The 14296-nt window shown below is 37.1% G+C and overlaps 1 long non-coding RNA gene across 1 annotated transcript; it reads left to right on the top strand.

The window, feature by feature from the left end:
- The first annotated feature begins 8500 nt into the window (after window positions 1-8500).
- Window positions 8501-12168, top strand: LOC125248727. Its single transcript, XR_007180350.1, has 5 exons — window positions 8501-8530; window positions 8635-8693; window positions 8833-8897; window positions 8981-9093; window positions 11323-12168. It is a non-coding gene; the product is annotated as an uncharacterized LOC125248727 (long non-coding RNA).
- The last annotated feature ends 2128 nt before the right edge of the window (window positions 12169-14296 follow it).

The following is a 14296-nucleotide window of genomic DNA, read 5'->3' as shown; positions in this document are numbered from 1 at the left end:
CACGCCAACAGGAAGTCAGCTATTAAGGGTTGTTTGAAAAACGCATGCTCTGGAATTTGATATACTCCTCCTAGACGATTAATCCGATCGCCACCAAACTCGGTCAGCATGAAGTCAAGACACTGATGATTAAAAATTGCCAGGGATTTTTGATATCTCGAACGGTTTGGCCGTGGCGAGGCAACGAATTTATGGCGAGAAAAAGGAAACAGGAAATGTGTTATAACGTCTGCATACATATATTGATCTTTATGAAACTTCACGAGTGTGTTCGTTATAGGAGTCTGATCACATGGATGTGACTATTGTGAGTCAAAGTTATAGCGCCAAACTGGCAGCAGGAAGTGTATCACTTTTTGAAATGTTTTGAGATCACCCTCTTATTTTTACCTGATTGCTTCAAACTTCATCAGTGTAATGTCAATACACAGCAGATGTAGACCTATGACAGGATTTTTGATATTTGAAATATTGTTGCCATGGCAACAGGTCAAACTGTAATAATATTCTTGAGTGTTTTTGAGGCTCTTAACATGCTTCAAATTGCATGAAACTCGACACACACATCAATATTGTCAACCAGTAGACATGGACAAAGCCATAGAAATGGGCGTGGTGGAGGGGCTCAGTAGCGCCACCTTTTGACAAAAGTGGGGGGTTAGTTTTTCCTACAGTCACCAAACTCGGTACACATATTGTTCTCATCAAGCCGGACAATTTTCTAATTTACATTCATTAGCTCCGACCAACAGGAAGTCAGCTATTTTGGTTGAATGTTAATTTTTTGAAAAAAACAGGCTATGAATTTTATACTACTGCTCCTACAGGTTTATCCAATTTACACCAAACTTTTTTTAACTTGTTGCTAACACATTGAAGTTGTTTAATTGCAAACGGATTTTGGATATCTCAAACGGTTTGGCCGTGGCGAGGCAACGAATTTATGGCAAGAAAAGGGAAACAAAGTGTTATAACTTCTGCATACATTAATTGATTTTGATGAAACTTCGGCTTAGTCTTCGTTGTACAAGGCTGATCACATGGATGTGACTATTGTGATTCAAAGTAATAGCGCCACCAACTGGAAGCAGAAAATGTGTCACTTTTAGCATACATTGAGATCACCCTCTTATTTTACCTGATTGCTTCAAAATTCATCAGAATAATGTTAAAACTTGGCACATGTAATACTTTGAAAATGGGCAGGGAGGAGGGGCTCTATAGCAGCACCTTGTAGTGCAGTAAATGTGGAGTGAATTTGACATAGTCCTTTGATGTTTAACCGTTTTAAGTGCCTATTGCCCGCTGTGCACAGTTGCCCTGAAGCCACCGGGGTGGCGGTGCCACCGGGCTTGGGCCCGCCATCGCTGCTCGCAGCTATATTCTTCTTCTTCTTCTTCTTCTTCTTCTCCAAAGTGAATCGCATTTTAGAGGGCCTAAACGTGCTCGAAAACTCACGAAACTTTGCACACGCGTCAGAAGTGGTGAAATTTACGTCTGTTATGGGTTTCGGAATTGGGCGTGGCAAAATGGCTCGATAGCGCCATCTAACGTACAGCCCCGCTCGCTACATAACACTAGGGGTTTGAAATTCGGTACACACATTTATCAGCCCAGTACCTACAAAAAAGTCTCTCGGAGCGAAATCCGAAACCGAACAGGAAGTCAGATATTTTGAGTTAATTCACCTTTTTTTGCGTTTTCCATACATTGTACTTTAACGAACTCCTCCTAGAGCTTTTATCAGATCAATGTCATATTTGGTCAGTCTAATCTAAAGGCCTTTGCGATGTTAAATTGCGAAGATCTAGAGTTTTCACCAAAGGGCGTGTCCGTGGCGCCCTGATAAAGTTTGATGTTTCGCCATGAAACAGGAAGTTGTTGTAACTCGGGTATACAGTGTCGGATCTGCCCCAAACTTCACATGTTTTATTAGAGTCCTGGCCTGAAGACATCTTCATGACAATATTCAGTTACAGTCATAGCGCCACCTAGGGGCAATAGGAAATGACATGTTTTACACTGTGATTAACTCCTCATAGAGATTTAACCAGATCAATGTCATTTTTGGTCAGTCTAATCTAAAGGCCTTTGAGACGTTAAATTGCGAAGATCTAGAGTTTTCGCTGAAGGGCGTGTCCGTGGCGGCATGACAAAGTCTGTTGTTTCGCCATGAAAAAGGAAGTTGTTGTAACTCAGACAAACAACGTCCGATCTGCCCCAAACTTCACGTGTTTTATTAGAGTCCTGGCCTGAAGACGTCTTCATGACAATATTCAGTTACAGTCATAGCGCCACCTGTAGGCAACAGGAAATGACATGTTTTACACTGTGATTAACTCCTCATAGAGATTTAACCAGATCAACATCATATGTTGTCAGTCTAATCTTAAGACCTTAGCGATGATAAATATCAAAGATCTTGAGTTTTCGTTGAAGGGCGTGTCCGTGGCGGACTGACAAAGTCTGATGTTTCGCCATGAAAGAGGAAGCTGTTGTAACTCAGGCATACTATGTCTGATCTGCCCCAAACTTCACATGAGTGATAAAAGTCCTGGCCTAAAGACATCTATATGACAATATTCAGTTAGCTATAGCGCCACCTGTTGGCAGCAGGAAGTGTGGCACCTTTACATGATTTTGCCATAATTCTCCTGTATTTACTCGTTTACATGCACTGTTTGCTGTTTTCCTGAGGCCAACGGGTGTCGGTGAGCCCGGGTGCGAGGGCCCTTTCATCGCTGCTTGCAGCTTTAATTTGATTTATTATTGTTTCTCCGTTGCTATTTTACACGATGACTCGACCAAGCTTGTTATGATGGCCGGGCTGAGTCAGTTGTGTCTTTGTATTAAAGATTTAAACAGCGACGTAAATACAATAACTAAGCTGCACACCCTTATTAAATCCCGTTACATAAGCTACGGCCATATTACTATCATGTTATCGTGACCTAAAAATAACAAATTTTTCAATAACTTTGTACGCGTTGTCAAGCTGGCGCGTGCACGCGCGGGGACAGAGAGTGAAAGAGAGAGGACTCATTGGCCTATATTCACCCGAAAAGATAACTGTCACATTAAATCAACCATCTGTAATATTTAATTAATTATGAAACGATATAACTTAAGTAAAACATTTAGGCCATGAAATAGATCACTAAAATGTTAATGTAATAATTTATCTTGAATGTGTACATTTAATCAGCACGTTCATCCACAGAGCAATATTTAACTAATATATTTTTGTTTATTTTTCTCCCTCTTCCTTGTGTGTAATCAGATCATTGGTTCTGCTCTGTAAGTACTGTTTGACTCAGTCACACATTCTCAGTTTTTGCATTGTAGATTTGTCATGCACATTTACAAAAACTTTCTTTGCATCATATAACTGTATTTTCATGAAGATTTTGCTTATGTTATCTGTTAATATTTCGGGTGTCATTTTTTAAAAATGAGATGATCCTCACTTAAATGGCAAATACTGTATGTTAAATTGCAACTACTTAAATGGCAAATACTTTTCAGTACAGTGGTGTCATATGTACATTCTCAGATGTTATAATACATATTCATGAATAAAAATTTTAAACTGTTGTTTGTCCTCTCTCTTTTCAGTATTTATTGCCATCTAGTCCTGTTTGAAGAATTAACTGTGGCTCCAGCCATCAAGCAGACCTGAACCAGTTAATGAAGGTCTTCAGGATCACCAGAAACTACCGGCAGGTGTGTGAGAAAGTTGGAGCTACATACTGCAGGACGTTGGCCCTCCATGACCAGGACTGGACACCACTGTTGTAAGTGATCGATCTAGCAGTCAATCTGGATCTCTGAAAGTCATATTCAGAACATATTGTAGGTATCTCAGCTCTGGCCCTCGAGAACCACTGTCCTGCAGACTTTAACACCAAACCTGGTCCAATATACCTGGGGCCGTATTCACAAAATGTTTTATCTTACAACTAAAAGTTCTCCTAAATAGCAGTAAAAATTCTTAGGTAAGAGTTTTCACTTAAAGGATTAGTCCACTTTTAAATAAACTTTTCCTGATAATTTACTCACCCCCATGTCATCCAAGATGTTCATGTCTTTCATTCTTCAGTCGAAAAGAAATTAAGGTTTTTGATGAAAACATTCCAGGATTTTTTTCCATATAGTAGACTTCAATGGACACCAAACAGTTGAAGGTCAAAATTAGTTTCATTGCAGCTTCAAATTGTTCTACACGATCCCATACAAGAAATAATGGTCTTATCTAGAGAAACCATCACTCATTTTCTAAAAAAAAAAATATTTTTTTTTTATACATTTTAACCATAAATATTCATCTTGAAGTAGCCCTGCGTTCCATTTGGAAGGGCTCATCCCTATGCCATAATTCCTGTTCATGTCTTTCATTCTTCAGTCGAAAAGAAATTAAGGTTTTTGATGAAAACATTCCAGGATTTTTTTCCATATAGTAGACTTCAATGGACACCAAACAGTTGAAGGTCAAAATTAGTTTTGTTGCAGCTTCAAATTGTTCTACATGATCCCATACAAGTAATAATGGTCTTATCTAGAGAAACCATCACTTATTTTCTAAAAAAAAAATAATAATAATTTTATACATTTTAACCATAAATATTCATCTTGAAGTAGCCCTGCGTTCCATTCGGAAGGGCTCATCCCTATGCCCTAATTCCTTTCAGATGGTTTCCCCTTTGGAGTGAGAGCTTTGAAGGGATGAAGGGTGTAGGGGTAAAAAAACCCTCTTTTTTTGGAACACACTTCTGCGTCATCTTAACGAGACAATCAAGGAGGAGTAAATTGTGCAAACAGCGCCCTTTGTTTAATGTTAGTTTATTTATTTAGGTTTATTACACCATATTGTATATTGTGTCTATGTATTTGAAACATTTGAATGGACTGATAAAGGGAGCTGTAAAGTATTTTTGTTGAAGTACACTGTCGTTTTCACCATAATAATTTACTAAATCTAACTCGTATAAATATTACAATAGTACAGAAAAATACTATACATACATTTATAGGTAAAATCGAACTCCTAACCTCCTGTACCCATTCTGTGATGTCAAACAACTTTCCTGTGCAAAGGATCATGGGGGCCCGAAGTGTCCATCAGTTGTACCCTTCGAAATCCTTCATTCCGAAGGGCCCTTTGAAGTGGCCAGTTTTGAGCACTTCGGTTTGGAACGACCCTTCAATATGGCGGCCATGATTGTTTTCACTTCGAAGTGCCCTTCGGAGGGCGATATATCCCGTTTGGAACCCACTGTAGATCTCTTCTTCTTCTTCTCTATTTGAATTCCAGCTGTGTAGACACTGCTAAGTGTATTACTGCCCTCCTCAGGTCAAAGTTTGAACTAAATTGTCATATACAATATGCTAGTTCAATAGTATATAACAATTAGTTCAAACTTTGGCCTGTGGAGGGCAGTAATACACTTAGCAGTGTCTACACTGCTGGAATTCAAATAGAGAAGAAGAAGAGAGCTAGTTCAAGATGAGCATTTATGGTTAAAACATTTATATTTTTTTAATTATATTTAGAAAATGAGAGATGGTTTCTCTAGATAAGACCCTTATTTCTCATCTGGAATCGTGTAGAACGCTTTGAATCTGCACTGAAACTGAAATTTTGACCTTCAACCATTTGGGCTCCATTGAAGTCCACTATATGGAGAAAAATCCTGGAATGTTTTCATCAAAAACCTTAATTTGTTTTCGACTGAAGAAAGAAAGACATGAACATCTTGGATGACATGGGGGTGAGTAAATTATCAGGAAAAGTTTATTTAAAAGTGAACTAATCCTTTAAAACCTTTTCACAAAGCTGCTAAAACCAACCATTACAAACAGTGAGAATTCTTAAGCTAAGAGAAAGGGTGGAGTTGACCTCGTTGCTATGGAGGATGTCATCACACTTATTAACTATGCACTAGGGGTTGAACTGACTAGTCGACTTTAATGCTCTGCCGTGACACTTTAAAGTCTCTGTAAAGTCAATTCTGAGAATTGTTTCTAAACACATTATAAATGTGACAAATGTATTGCTGCAAAAACATTACAAAGACGAAGTTAGAGTGTTAAAACATTTTTCACCAATTCTGTGCTCAGGATTTTTTGGGCGGAGCTAAAATGGGGGCTCGATGATGCACTGGAGCCCCCGAGCATGGCCCCGACCCTAACACTATATAACTGTCTGACGCACTAGAGTAATCGAGCATGGCACCACCCCTAACGCTACAGCAGCTCGCCCCCTTAATCTCGAGTGTCAATACTGTTAGTTATACAGCCTACATTTTGCTAGCTAGTAATGCCTTTATCACGCAAATGCGTATTACCTGGTTGTGATAATATACAAAAGAAGCTTGTTCTCCTTATTTAAATTTCATAAAAAAAATGATGATATGAAGAAGGGGTGGATTAAATTAGTCTCTGCAGTGATAATTTTACACCGGAGAGTTTTACAAACTTTCATCAGACAGCTGGGATTCACTGACAATCTGCTGTTATTGGTGAATGGGGCTGAACAGACTGTCTCTCGCCTCAGCCTTCATCCACCCGTCCCACCGACAACTGATGATATGGGGCCAGACAGAATCTCTCCCATCCCGGCCTTCATGCTCCCGTCTCACGGCGCCGTCACCTGTCGACTCGACAACAGTCGGCAGTACGTGCCCACCAATGAGTGTATGTTGCCTTGTGTGCTTAATTAGTAGGCAGTCCACAGTAACTCCAAAGTAATTTTGCAACCCTCTAACGTGATTCTTTTGTTTATATGCATCAGTGAGTTTGACTGATTAGACAAATAAGTTGAGGCAGCAGCTCTTGCGAGTGGGTGTGGTTTCAGCGCCGACAGCGGACACGCCCCCAGCGTTTGAGAGCAGAGAATACTGCTAATTTTTTCAAGATTTTGATCATTTATTTAATTTACTTGCCGTTTTTTTTAATCATTCAAATTTGACTGGGTGGTTAATAACACATTTTACTGTGGTGTGACATACTCAGAACACAGACTTTAATAGGGCTTTACAAGGACTTTAAGCTTGATGTCGACTAGTCGCTTGTCCTATAGAGGGCGCAGCAGCATAAGAAATCTTCACATTTACGCTTCATTTCCAAAATGGTCACATTGCTACAGCCTTCATATTGTAACCGTATCAAAGAACCTAAAAAAATATGAAAATAGATATTCCCAAATATTTAATATAGGCTATAGAGAATTGCACGCAACATATATGGATTTGTTTTTAATTTTGTTTTTAATGACCCGCCCCGCAAATAAAGTGACAATTTCTTATCCCGCCCCAACCTGACCCGCGCATCCCGCGCATCACTAACCTACAACTGGAGAAGGTTAAATAACAGATGACTGTCATGCTATGAACCTGACATGACTAACGGCCAAAATTCAAGATCTTGAATCTGCTCAAAGTACACCCAAATATGTTGGATGAAATAATGAAGTTTTGTCAACAACTATGTTCTTGCAACTTCTTTGAGAGTCCCATATAAATATATAATGTATGGATCATCTCATGTACTGGTAAATGTGGTTTAAGAGGTACATTGTCCTAATGAATTCTCCTTCTTTTTGCAGGTCTAAGCCAGCCACAGTGGATACAGTGAAGCCACAAACACAGTTCATAGTTCTTGTATTTCTATTACATATTAAGTAATAAAAATGATCATGTTAATAATTTTTGTCAGATGTTTAATTCCAGCTGGGTTTAGTAAAAAAGATGGTCTTAATCCAAGTATAATTTTGATTTCAGTTGCATGTTCTTAATTCTTTGCAAAACACAACCTGAACAGTTAGCTATTGAAAAGTTGGTGTGCAGTTTATATCAATTAAAATTATATAGGCCTATTCTTGAGCGTTTTTTTAAGCCACAAGGACAAAACCAGTGTATAATTGTAGTAATCATTTAAATTATTTAATTAATCAATGGCCTAATTAACATCTACCAGTTAAACATACAAATCAGAACCAATACAAAAACTGCAATGGAAACCATTAAATATTTGCAAATAAAGACAATACAAATTTGTAATGGAACTATTAGAACCAATACAAAAACTGTTTTTCAAATTTTCAAAACACAGCTTCAGGAAGATTCGGAGCTTAAATGAATCAGTGTATCGAATCATGATTCAGATCGCGTGTCAAACTGCCAGCGGCTGAAATCACGTGACTTTGGCGTGCCGAACAGCAGATTCGATACACTGATTCATTTGTGCTCCGATGCTTTCTGAAGCAGTGTTTTGAAATCGGCCATCACTAAATAAGTAGTTTTTTTTTTTTTTTTTTTGGCACTCCAAAAATATTCTCGTTGCTTTATAATATTAATATTGAACCACGGTACTCACATGATTTAAATATGTTTTTAGTACCTTTATGGATCTTGAGAGAGGAAATGTCATTGCTCCCTATGGAGGCCTCACTGAGCCATTGGATTTCCACTAAAATATCTTAATTTGTGTTCCGAAGATTAACAAAGGTTTTCGGGTGTGGAACGACATGAGAGTAAGTAATAAATGAAAGAATTTTCATTTTTGGGTGAACTAACCCTTTAACATTATGTGTTAGCCTATTCAGTCCAATAAATTTAACATACTTTTCATTTTCAGCAGCTGGAGGAGAGACGGCCTGTGCGGCAACAACAAGACAATGATGATTATAAGCAGGGGTGGGTATTAAATTGGTTTTTGAATTGTTCAGTACCAATAGATATAAGGTCCTGGACTAATGGTGCTGCTATCACTATGTATGTAATGTTCAGTCATTATCCTTTAGATAAAACCACATATCATTCAAATAATTTCCAGGTGGACTGCACGGATCCAGGATCAAGAGATCATTCATCATGAAAACCATGTTCCAGGAGAAGCAGGTGATATGCCTCATTTTTCCAATATCACTTAGGTAAGACTGAATGGATTTAAATTGATTTCAATCATGGGTTATGTTTTTCAGGTCTGCTTGATCATTTTGCTGTCCTGGATGTGAGAACATTGTCAAAATGTTTGTCAATCAGCATCCAGCCATAAAAGCAGACTTCTCGTTAAAAGGCTCAGGAGGACAAACAGGTAATTCACAGGGTTGAATTTCAAAATTAAATTACTCACAGAGACGATGTTAATAATTCTGAATTCGAGGGTTCAGCAATTTTACTATTTGATACATTTACATTTACATTTACATTTACACTTACACTTTTTATTTCTTTCAGAATGAAATCATTGTGATTGATGAATCGGAACATAGTTGATGTGCACATTTATTTAGAAATTGAATTTGATGTTTTAAAATGTACTGTCTGTCCAAAATTACAGACTTTCCCGCTGTTGGTGCATATTAACTATCATCCTGTCATTGCTTCTTTTCTGTTTCAAAAGCAGACTTTATATTTATCATTCCAGGTCCTGATAAGAAGATGCAGAGAACATGAAGCTATGTGCTGTGCTGTGCTGCTTATATTTATCAAGCAGTAAAAATACTTAAAACTAAAAACAAGCATTTGGAAATTTCATGACTACAGTAATTTATTACACTGCATTCTTTCAACAACAATGCTTAGTTTCGTGCGTCATTGCGTCATTTCTAAATCATTCCACATGCTTTACACTTTCAAATTTCAGTTTTTAATCCGATCAAGTGTTTACATGTCCTATTGAACGGATTAGAAAAGGTTTAAACCACCCCTTACAATCAGAATGAAATTTTAAAATCTGGTTTAAAAAACAATGGTTGCATGTGACTTAAAGGGATAGTTCACCCATAAATGAAAATTCTGTCATCATTTCTTCTGCTGAAAACCACCATTGACTTCCATAGTATTTTTTTCCTACTATGGAAGTCAATGTTGGCCCAAAGTAGCCTGGTAAAAAACTTTCTTTAAAATATGTTCCTTTGTTTTCAACAGAACAAAGAAATTTATACAGCTTTGGAACAAGCTGTATAAAGAGTAAATAATGATAGCATTTTCATATTTGGGTGAACTATCCCTTTATTTCGACTGTGCAACTAGTCCGATTACAAATTAATAATTAGGGTCCATGTAAACGCAGCTATTGTATAGTCTCTCTCCTATTCCCAAATTATGCACAATCACATCACATAGGCTGCTTGGCAACCCTATAACATGCTCATACACTCACAAACAAAAATACACTCTCTGGTTTACATTTCATTCGGATTTAAAGGGGATGTTTAAACCTTTTTTAAATTCTTTTCGATACTATCAAAGACAATCCAAAATCTCCTTCCACTCATCATCTCATCCGCAAGCTCTTTGTTTTGGGCGTTGAAAGGGGCATTTTTACTGCTTGATAAATATAAACAGCATGGCACAAAGCCTCATGTGCTCGTCGTCTCCTAATTAGATAAATGGTCTCCATAATAGATAAATGGTAAGTCTGCTTTTTAAAACAAAGAAAAGCTGTGTAGAGCAGTCGTGCAACGTACCAACTGCTTTGACATGATTATCGGGTTAACTGACTTGTATGCAAGGGCGTGTGTTCGAACTCACATAGTGTACGCCTGCCTAAAGGGTTAGTTCACACAAAAATGAAAAAATTACTCACCCTTATGTCCTTCCGAACATGCAAGACTGTGTTGTTCATCTTTGAAACATAAGTGAAGATATTTTAATGAAATCTGAGAGCTTTCTTTTCCTCAATATACAGACCATGCAACTAACACTTTGACACTTCAAAAAGTTCATAAAGAGATTGTAAAACTGATCCATATGAATGGAGCAGTTTAGTCCAAATCTTCTGAAGAGACTTGTTCGCTTAATGCAATATACAGTTTGAGTTTAGACTTTTATTCACAAATAAACATTAATTAGCGAACATATATGGAAGCTCAAGTGCACTTGTTTGTATATGCACTTGTGTATTAAATTTGTTCATTATATAAAGTGATCGAGTTTATTCAGAAAATTTGGACTAAACCTCTCAATTTCTATGGATTAGATTTAAGATCTGTATGAACTTTTGTTTTAAACATCAAAGTGGCAGTTGTGTAGACTGTCAATGGAGGGACAGAAAGCTTTCAGATTTCATGAAATTATCTTTATTTTTGTTTTGAAGATGAACGAAAGTCTTAACAGGTTTGGAATGACATGAATTCATGTCATGATAAAAACAAATAATGTTGTAACTTACAATATATACATGATAATATTTTAATTATTTCAAAATACATTCAAAAATTCAAAAACTTCATAATGCAAATGTATTAACCAAAGCAATACAATTTCCTATAACAATTAGAATTTATAAGGTTTTATAGCAGAAAATGAAATATTTCAGTTCTGCATGGATTTCAAGGTTATGGACAGAGCAACATCTCCATTCCATTATGGACAGACCAACATCTCCGGAGTAAAGGTGAGAAGCAGATTTTAAAAATAAAGGTCAAGGTGGTATTTTGGTCGTTAGGACGTACCTGCCACGTTCCAGCAACATACCACTAAAACGTCGCCACAACGAATATGGGAATCACAAAGTTACGTCGCTGGAACTTTATTAGGAACGTTGTTGCAACTAATATGAGCCGATCCAGTTACGTTTTTAACATGCCAGTTTGGTCGTTGAGACGTTATTGTCACGTTCCAGCAACGTACAGCTATAACGTCGTCATGACAAATATGGGAATCGCAAATCTACATCACTGGAACGTTATTTGGAACTTCGCTGTGACTAATATGAACCAATCTGGTTGCGATTTTACAACGTGCCAGTTTGGTCGTTGAGATGTACTCCTCACGTTACAGAGTAGCCTACCACTATAACGTCACCACGACGATATGGGAATCACAAAGTTGCATCACTGGAATGTTATTTGGTACGTTGCTACAATGAATATGGTCCGGTCCAATTACATCATCACAACGTAACTGTGTTAGCTGGGTATGGCTGAGAGAGAGCTTACTCGGATGAAAACCACTTCAGTGAGCTCAATTATAGTAACGCGGAATTTTTTTTTTTTTTTTTGTCAGTAACAGTAATGGCGTTGTAACGGGGGAAAAGTCATTCATTTGATTAGTCGTTACTGAAAAAAGTAACACTGTTTATTTATAATGCCGTTATTCCCATCACTGGTGATTACTTATGTTTTATTATCCTAACACTTCTCTTCATGTGTTTTTTGACCTCCATGGGCTATCGTTTGTGCACCAAAAGCATGCTTTCATTTAATTTCAATATGTGTGGTATACGATGAAAAAATAAAATTATAAAATAAATAAACAGAGCCAAATCACAGAACCTGCAAAGACGATTTTAATATCAGTCTCAGGTAATAGTAAGGTACATGTCTAGATTTTTCTGCTCACTTGTGCAAGTTTATTTTAAACAGCCACTTTTATAAAATCATGTGAAATTTACTTAAATGTTTTTTTAATAAATTTGAATTATATCAATAAATAATTCATTTAAAGACATATGTGTCGTACATAATGTTCACAAACACAGCACATGACTTTCTGTAACATCCATGTCTAGAAAACACACTCTCTGTAAAAAAAAAAAAAAAAAATACAAGATGTTTGTCTTGTATGAATCAGTACATGAAATCACAGGTTTCGGGTAATAATAATTGTAACTCAACATTTAGAAAGCTAGTCCTGTCCGAATAGTGATATAGTGTTCAATTTCAAATGAGTTTGAAGTTATTATTTGCAGTTCAAACTTTTTATAAGTTCATCAATAAATGGGTAATCAGTAAAAGGCTTAAAAGACCACTAATCAACATTGTAAAACACAAATACACACACACATGAGAACAATATGTGTACCGAGTGTGGTCACTGTAGGTTAAACTAACCCCCTACTTTTGTCAAAAGGTGGCGCTATAGAGGCCCTCCTCCCCGGCCATTTCTAAGGCTTTGCCCATGTCTACTGGATGACAATCCTGACATGTGTGTCAAGTTTCACGCATTGTGAAGCATGCTAAGAGTCTCAAAAGCATCCAAAACAAATATTGAAGTTTTATCTGTTGCTATGGCAACAGTGTTTGAAAAATATCAAAAATCTTTTCACAGGTCTACATTCGCTATGTCTTGACATGAATCTAATGACGTTTGAAGCAAATTGGGTAAAAATAAGAGGGTGATCTCAAAGCATTTTGAAAGTGACACACTTCCTGTTGGCGGTTGGTGGCGCTATAACTTTGACTCACAATAGTCACATCCATGTGATTGGCCTCCTTCAACGAACACACTGCTGAAGTTTCACAAAAATCAATGTATGCAGAAATTATAACACACTTCCTGTTTCCCTTATCTCGCCATAAATTTGTTGCCTCGCCACAGCCAAACCGTTTAAGATAAAAAAAATCTGCTTGCAATTTAGCATCCTCAGTGCATGTTGACTGAGTTTGGTGGTGATCGGATTAATCGCCTAGGAGGAGTATATCAAATTCCAGAGCATGCATTTTTCAAATAACCCATAATAGCTGACTTCCTGTTGAGCTGGCGTATAACTTAGAGCATGAAAGTTGTTAGGCCCAATGAGGTCTATATGTGTACCGAGTTTCATACTAATACATGCAAGCGTTTGATATTTGGACCAAGTTTTCGGATTCCATTCAAGGGGGCACCATAGAGCCCCTGTGCCACGCCCGGGTCCCAGCCTCTGCGGCATCCTAATGGCTGCATATTCCAATGTGTGTGCCAATTTTCAAGAGTTTTTGAGCACGTTAAGGCCCCCAGAATGACCCGGATGGTTGAAAAAAAAAAAAATTCTCCTTAGAAAAAACAATAGGGCCCACTCAGTATTTATTTGAGTAATTACAATGTAACTATGGCACTGTTAAATAAAGTGTAACCAACCTATTTTCTGTGTACATATATATTTTAAAATATAATTTGTTCCTGTGTTGGCAAAGCTGAATTTTCAGAAACATTACTCCAGTCTTCAGTGTCACATGATCCTTCAGAAATCATTCTAATATGCTAATTTTCTGCTCAAGAAACATTTATTATCAATGTTGAAAACAGTTGTGTACAATTTTTCTCAGGATTCTTTGATGAATAGAAGGTTCAAAAGAACAGCATTTATTTGAAATAGAATATTTTGTAACATCCTTTTTTAAGGAACTCTTAATGCTAATACAATTAATAGCTAATTAAACAATAACACTTTGTTAATTACAGTGACAATAAATGAAGAATTCATTATTTGTATATAGTCTATGTAAGAAAAAATGATGAGGACGTTGAAGATCTCGATGAAGAAGTTTATTGCAATGTAGCAGTGACAAAGTACACGTAGCACCTTGGGT

This window comes from Megalobrama amblycephala, linkage group LG16 (assembly GCF_018812025.1).
Source record: "Megalobrama amblycephala isolate DHTTF-2021 linkage group LG16, ASM1881202v1, whole genome shotgun sequence".
Lineage (NCBI taxonomy): Eukaryota > Metazoa > Chordata > Actinopteri > Cypriniformes > Xenocyprididae > Megalobrama > Megalobrama amblycephala.
The sequence above is the reverse complement of the archived record's forward strand: the minus strand, read 5'-3'. Positions and strand labels throughout refer to the sequence as shown.